This window comes from Apium graveolens, chromosome 3 (assembly GCF_009905375.1).
Source record: "Apium graveolens cultivar Ventura chromosome 3, ASM990537v1, whole genome shotgun sequence".
NCBI classification, from domain to species: Eukaryota; Viridiplantae; Streptophyta; class Magnoliopsida; order Apiales; family Apiaceae; genus Apium; species Apium graveolens.
The window spans coordinates 108320171-108328590 of NC_133649.1; positions in this window are offsets into that span (position 1 = coordinate 108320171).

Below are 8420 nucleotides of genomic sequence, written 5' to 3' on the forward strand. Positions count from 1 at the left end.
CACAGACCTTTGAAGTAGACTCAACAGCTTCTATCTTCATCTCCTTCTCTTTCTCTAACTCAGCAACCAGTGCAATGGACCCTCCTTTCTTTTTTCCTTCATCCATCCTTTCATCTTGCTCTATTTCAAGCTCATAAGTTTTCAGGATGCCATACAGTCTCTCCAAAGTAAACTCCTTATAATCTTGAGAGTTTCTCAATGAGATTGTCATTGGTTTCCATTCCTTTGGAAGGGATCTAAGAAACTTAAGATTGGAGTCTTTTTTCTGATAGACTCTTCCATGGAACTTCAGAGCATTTAGTAGTTTTTGAAATCTACTAAAAATGTCAGTGAGAGACTCACTATCTTCACAATGAAAGTGCTCAGATTGCTGAATTAGCAGCTGCATCTTTTCTTCCCTAACTTGTTCAATGCCATCACAGATAATCTGAATTGTATCCCAAACTTCCTTGGCAGTTTTGCAATTAATGATGTTGTCAAACATGTCACCATCAACTCCATTGAACAGAATATTCATGGCCTTCTTGTCTTTCCTGACTTGTTCAATATTAGGATCTGACCATTCATGCCTTGGCTTGGGAACTGATGGCTCATTTCCAGTTGCAGCTCTCATTGGTACATGGGGGCCTCTCTCTATGCAATCCACATGGGCCTCATCTTGAGAAAGTAAATGAAGATGCATCTTTACCTTCCAGTGATGGTAATTATCTTTGTCCAGAAAAGGAATCTTGACTCCAACATCCTTCTTGTTCATCTTGTTGTTTGTTGTGATCTTTAAACTCTTTGTTCTTCAAGAGCTTGCTCCGATACCAATTTTTAGTCCCTAACAATGCAACAAGAATTACAGAAGGGGGGTTGAATGGAATTCTTGAAAAAATTTCTGAATTATAAAATGTTCTAACATAAAATATATATGTCAGTGTTTTGATTTGCAAAGTGCGGAATGACAAGTTAAATATGAATCAAAACACAAAGTAATAAAAACACAAGTCTTTAAAACTTTTTGGTGGATTTGAATGTATCCACCAGATATATATATATATATTGAGAGAACTCTGTGAAGCTTGAATAACTCACAGCTGCTTAGAAATAAGAACAACTGAACTTACATAGAAATGCTAAGGATTCAGCTTACAATTGTTTCACTGAGAAAATACTTGCTTAGTCTTATTGTTCATCTACTTGCTACTCTTGGTTTATATATATCACCAAGATTACACAGTAATAAGACAAGATAATAAAACAAAACCTATCAAGTCTAATACTATGATGCTTCATTACTCTATTCCAGCATCTTTGAATATCTTCATAATAGCATGGAAATGGCAATGCTTCTTTGTTCTCAAAAACCCAGTTGAATAGGCTGCCACATTCCTTTTGCAAACACTCGACGCATTTGACTGTGTTGTCACTGTCAATAAAATGTTTGAATTGATCATCCGTCGGGTAAATGATTATCATCCTAGATAAGCGGTCGTACTATGATCATTTGGGAGACCCGGCCCATTCAAATAAAAATAGAACGAACACCTACGACTAAGGGGAATGGAATGTCGACCACAGGGTGAGAGAATCTTCTAATACGAGAGCGAGTGACTGGTAAAGTCATTAAACTTAGTCATTTTTGGATTGCCTTGTTTATCATCAGTCGGGTAGCTTTGCTAATCATCCGTCCGGTAGCTATTTAGCACTTGACTTCATTTCATTTATGTAGAATTACAAGACATCATCTATGTACAATTAATCAACCTATTCTGCATATCTAATTAAAGTCAACATAACTTATATGCTACTACAGAATCTATACAAAGGTGTTTGCAGAAATGTGCTACATGACTTATTGTTACATAAGCTACTCACTCGATGGATGTCAAATCATCATCCGTCGGGACTGTAATGAGTCATCTGTCGGGACTATATTTGTTTATCCGTCGAGTGCTACATAATTCTCTAAGTTGAATCTATTAAGGTGTTTTGTTAATGAAATCATCAAGTTCACAACATATTCCCAACACTTATGGATTATGAAGGAATACGAGAATCATATTACGATTAAGAATTTAGAATTCTATAAATTAAAATCCAAGTACAAGGTTTCAAAGCATAAAGGATTTATAAGAAAGGATTTACCCCGTGAATCACTTATGAAGATTTATTACGAAAACAAATAAACGACCAAGCGAATACGTAAGTGAATAAATAAAACATATCAAGCCATGCAAACTAATCAGTAAGAATATAACCAATGATTGGCAATCAAATAGTGACCTAGCTAAGGAGAATAGTAACATAGCTAGGGAGAATAGTAACCTAGTATGGTAAATAGTAGCAAGAATAGTAATCATATTACTTGGATAGGTTTTAGGCTTTGAAAATAGCCAAGATAGCAAGATATGATGAGATTTGGATATCTAAAGATTATATACACAAAGATATATCACTTCTACAAGAAGCAACTAGCAATCAAATCAAAAACTCTCTCCCCCTCATTTCATTTTTCAAGTCGGCCAAACTAGGAACAACAACTTAGAAAGGTTGTATTATTAGAAAGGTCTTGAGACGATCTACACTTATTATCTCACACGACCTTTCCATTTAAGCAGTATAAAGCCCTCACTTTTCCAGATCTTTACAGAGAGGTATGGAAACTGCCCAGCAAAAACCACCCAGAAAGAAAAATCCATATCTCAAGTTATAGGCATTAAACAATCACCAAATTTTAACCAAAGATTCCTATATCATGTACAAGGTAAGTTAAAAATTTCATGGCCATTGGATTATTATAGAATAGTCAAATCCTTTCTCAAAGTTGGGAATGAATAGTAAATCCGAACAATTAACTTGGTTTTCTTGGCTTAGGTTTTGAAGAATCTACCCACTATAAGCATCATCCAAGCTATAAAAGTCCTAGAAAACATAGTTCTAGCATCCCTTGTACTCAAGAAGGTATAAACTCTTACTCATAAAGATTTCTTGGAAGGATTTTGTGATTGAGGCTGAGATGAGTGTTGTTATGTTGATTTCTTGAATGATTAGTTAGTTAGATACTAAGGTTGATGTTGTTAGTTAGATACTAAGGTTGATGTTGTGGCCTCAAGAACTTGATGTTATTGAGAGGATTAAGTATTAATATGATGGTATGATGATTGTTGGTTAATTATTAGTAGTTTAAGAGCAAAAACGAAACTCGAATCGTGAGCGTAACATCGAAAAATTGAGCGAATCGTAATCTTAAGTTTCTGTATAAATACAGAACGTGTGAATTCTTAAAAAATAATACTTGATAATGATATATAATGTTGTAAGGATCGTTAAGGCGCTTGAATCGCTTGATTTAGATTTACGGTTCAAAAGTTAGGTCTGTTTTAGTGAAAATGATATACGCGACAAAAACGGCAACAAATTACGAACTTTGGAAATATAAATGATCGACTTAGAAGTATTCAAAAATTGTTAGTCCTTAACAATGCAACAAGAATTACAGAAGGGGGGGTTGAATGGAATTCTTGAAACTTTTTCAAAAATAAAAAGTGTTCTAACTTAAATATATATATATATATCAGTGTGAATTGATTTGCAGAGTGCGGAATAATAACTTGAAATGAATCAAAACACAAGTAATTAAAAACACAAGTCTTTAAAAACTTTCTGGTAGATTTGAATGTATCCACCAGAGATATATAATATATCAAGAGAACTCTGTGTAGCAATTAGCTCACAGCTGCTTACAAATTTTAACAACTAAGATTACAGAGAAATGCTAAGAATACAGCTTACAAATGTTTCTCTCTTGGTTGCTTAGTTAGTTGTTCTATTTCCTACTCCTTGGTTTATATAACACCAAGATTACAAAGTAATAAGACAGGATAATAAAACAAAAACTATCAAGTCTAATACTATGCTACTTCATTACTCTTTTCCAGCATCTTTGAATATCTTCATAATAGCATGGAAATGGCAATGCTTCTTTGTTCTCTAAAACCCAGTTGAATAGGCTTCCACATTCCATTTGCATACACTCGACGCATGTGACTGTGTTGTCACTGTCAACAGATGTTTGAATTCTTTATCCATCGAGTTCATGATCATCCGTCGGGTTGCCTTGTTGATCATCCGTCGAGTGGCATTGTTGTTTATCCGTGGGGTAGCTTTCTGGAACTTGACTTCATTTCATTTATGCAGAATTACAAGACATCATCTATGTACAATTAATCAACCTATTCTGCATATCTAGTTAAAGTAAACATGACTTGAGTACTACTACAGAATCTAAACAATGTGTATGCAGAAATGTGCTACAGACTTATTGTTACACAAGCTACTCACTTGATGAATAATAAATCATCATCCGTCGGGACTATATTGAGTCATCCGTCGGGACTACAATCCTTATCCGTCGAGTGCTACATTTTTCACTTAGTAAAATCTACTAAGGTGTTTTGCTAATGAAATCATCAAGTTCACAACATATTCACAACAATTTCCCCCAATTTATGTCTACTGGAATTGTAGCCATAAATTAAGAGAAACATGATGATAACAAAACACCCTAAAAATACAACCTTAAAAGAAAGTAGATAATACTGTAAAGTGCTTCAATTAACAAAATGTACAAAGATTTTCTCACAGTCATTTTCAAGGTGCTCCTCTAGCCTGAGCAGATTAACCTATTTTCTTGAAGATTTGGATCTCTTTCCAAGCTTTCTGTTATTTTCTTCTATCTGATTTTGGAGCTATCTGTGGAATTCCAGTTCATCAGATTCTGAGAGATTTAGCTTTTCTTGCATTTCCAAAAGAGTCTCATTGCTAGAGATGCTCAATTGGTCTTCTAATCTGAAAAATCTTCTCACTCCTTTGTCATCCATGAACTCCATCAGCCAGTAGGGCCTTAGATGCACTATTCTCCCTGTGTAAGGAATAATTAGAGTCTTTGGGAGTGCATCTTTAGCTCTAATACTCCTCAGTTCTTCAATCTTCTTTAGAACCAGTCTTCTTGCAGTTACATTGAATCCAAAGTTCTTCTTGAATGATGAATAAACCTTTATCAACACAACTTGGCTTTCTTGAAGGATCCTGTGAAGTGGCCATTGGATCTCCTTTCCTCCCTTGTACTTGAAAACCAACCTTTCAGGTAGATTTCTGTAGGCATCAATTCCTCACACTTCTTCTAGTTCATCTAGATAGAGATTTAGATCAGAGAATTCCTTGATGTCATATAAGTACATATAATTTCCCTTGTTGACTTTGGATTGAGCTTTAGTTAGAGATTTGAATTTGAGAAGTGATAACTTCACTTTCTTGACTGCTCTTGACTTTGTTCTTTTTGGCTTGCTAAGGATTGGCAGATTGAAGTCAGGAATTGGTAGACTCTCCCAGTCTATTGGTTCATCCTTAGGCACAATAAGTTCACCATGAATGTTCATGTAAGGATCCACCACCTTGATGTCTTCAAATACCACAGAGGGTTTTGATGCTTGAGTTGTAGTTGGAGTGGATTCCTTGGAAAACTGATACTCCAATTCCTTATCAACAAAGTCCAATTTCCTTTTGGTTCTTTTGGCCAATTCCTTGTATCTTGGAGCTTTCTTCTGTTGTGTTTCAACTTGCTTCTTTTGATCTTGAGATTCAGTGATTTCAGATGGCTGAGCAAGAATTTGTTGTGTTGGTTTTACATCTTGTAGTTTGGCCAAGATAGCAGCTTGCTCTTTCTTTTGCTTAGCCTTTTTGGCATCTAGAGCAGCTTGCTTCTTTTCTTGCTTTAGTCTTGCCTTTTCTTCTCTCTTTGCTTGAGAAAATTGAGGATGTCCAGCCACCACACAAATTTTTTTACCATTTCTGAAAACTTTAGCAATTCTCCTTTTTAAAACTGAATCAGCTGGATCCTTGTAGAAGGCAATTGATCTTGATAAAAGCTTCTTCTCATCAGGCTTAGGTGTCTCATACATTGTATCCAAAGGGTTCTTTAATGATGATTTTGGATAGTTCACCCTTGGCTTCAGAATTATTTCAGCCTTTGGAGATTTGATGCAGGATGGTTATCCTCTTTCCAGATAGTTCATGCTCATTTCATTCACAGAAATCTGCTTGACTTGAGAGTGATGAATGGATGACTTTTCTGGCTTCTGTACTAGCCCAAACTTCTTTTATATCTCCTCATCAATTCTCTCCCAGTTGATTGGACTCAACTTCTTCTTTTCAGCTGCTCTTATGTTGGCTGCTGCTTTATTGATCGGATCAATACTGTCTGTTACTGGTGGCATGGTGAAAGTAATTGTAGGACCAATTACTTTACTGATTTGAATGTGAAGCTTCTCCCCCTCACTTGGTCCTTTATCCCCCTTTTTTATCATCAAGCTGAGTAGACGAGGAGGTTTATGCAGCCACCAGTTTTAAAAGCAAGTCTGTCTGTTGAGCTTTATGCAGATGAATGGCTGTTAGAGATGCTTCCATAGCTGACATTCTTGTATCTAAGGCATCTATCTTTATGGAAAGATCATAATTTTTCCTGAGTTGTCTCTTGATGTCAAACATTATAGCTTCTGGAAGCTTAGAGTCCATCTTGTCAGAAATAGCCTTTTTCATTTCATCAATATCACCCTTGATGGTGTTGACATCACTAGCATGTTGGAAGCCTTGAATCTGTTGTAGTTACAGAGAAGCAAGATGTGCTTGAAGGAGCTTCTTGGTGTTGGCATTTGTAGTGGTTTGAAGAGCTGAATTTTTCTGATTTATGAGTTGGATCAGGGTTATCTTGAAGTAGTGTTCATCACAATGTTTTGAAAATGCTCATGATGGCATGCCTGATCTTGAACTGGAACCTACTTCTCCCCCTATGTCCAATGGCTCTTCTTCACTATCTCCACCTTCATCTCCAAAGAAATATGCTGAACCACCAGTCTCATAATCAACATCACCAGCTGTAGAGGGAATAGCTGTGATGGCATCCTTAACTCTTAGCATTGACTGAGTGGTATGCACCAAATTGAGCATCCTTTATACATTGTCATTGCCCTGTTCAGCTAGAAGTTGATAATATGGAACAGGATGAGTAAATGCCTCAGCATAAAGGGAGGTGGAATCTATAACAGCTTGAGATTGATGAGATAGTCCCTCCCTGCCTGCATCCTGGACATTCATTAACTCACTAGCAATGACATCCATCCTTATAGCTCCTGTACCTGCATTTCTCTCTTGTTCTCTCTTTTGTTACATCAGGGTCTCACCCTGGCTTCCCACCCTCACACCTTCACCTTCACCATCTAAGGTGGGACTCATCTCACTCTCTTTTGCCAATCCTGAAGAACTGGATTGCTTATTTTCACTCTTTTCCTCTCCTTTTTCCTGGGAGCAACCCAGACTCTCACTCATAATACTCTCTTCCCTCAATCCTAAGAGTGACTGTACAACCACTAAGTCTTCTGCACTAGAGATAATAGATGAAATTTGAAGTTGTGTAGAGACACCCGACGGATGAGGAATATCCATCGGGTTAGCAGTTTGACTATCCGACGGATAAATGTTGTTAAGCTTATCCGTCGGGATATAATCACTACTTGACGGATGAGCAATATCCATCGAGAGAGTAGAAATGAATGAACTTGGAATTGAAACTATTATGGACTCTGTGCTGATTGATGAGATTTTGGGCACAGATGTTTCAACAGTTCCTGAAAGAATTGGCAAGTAAGCCAACAAATAATCTAAAAGATGATGCTCACTTGCACTAGATTTTGGCTTCCCCAACAAAGTTAAAGAAGGGGAATCAGGAATTGATGTGTTGATCATATCCACATCCAGAGAGTTTGAGGGAGAATTTGGTGTTTGAGGTGCTTCTATAACTATTGATTTTGGCTGTGACTCCACATTTATTGGAGCCACATCAAGCTGAATTTGTGAAGGTGTAGTGACTGTGTCTTTAGCACCAGTTTGCACAGTGTATGAACCCTGTGCATCCCCAAAGGTTTTGGATTTCTTCTTTCTGGCATAAGTTTGAGGTGAGCTAGTGTCCCTTACCCTTTTGACATGTGCTCTTGGTTAGGAGCTTTGTTCAATAGTCACATCCTTTTGGGAGGATGCAACTAGAAATGAGCTTTTATCCTTATTAATCACTACAGTTTGTTGGGAAACTGCAGTGTGGCTAGGCTAGGAACCACTCAACTCTCCATCCTTATCCTTAGGGTTTCTTTTATATTCACCCTGTCCCTCACCTACCTTTCCCACCTTCACACTCCCCTCTTTGGTTTTGGTGGATTTTACAACTAGCATCTTTTGAGAGATACCAGAGGGGGCTTTCTTTGATTTGGATTGTGAAACTTTTGATGGTTTGGTAGCTTGGGTAGGCAACTATTGGGTCATTGGCATAGTTACCATAGTTACACTAGAATTCAAAGAAATCTGTGAGGTTGGAAGAGTAGGGACAA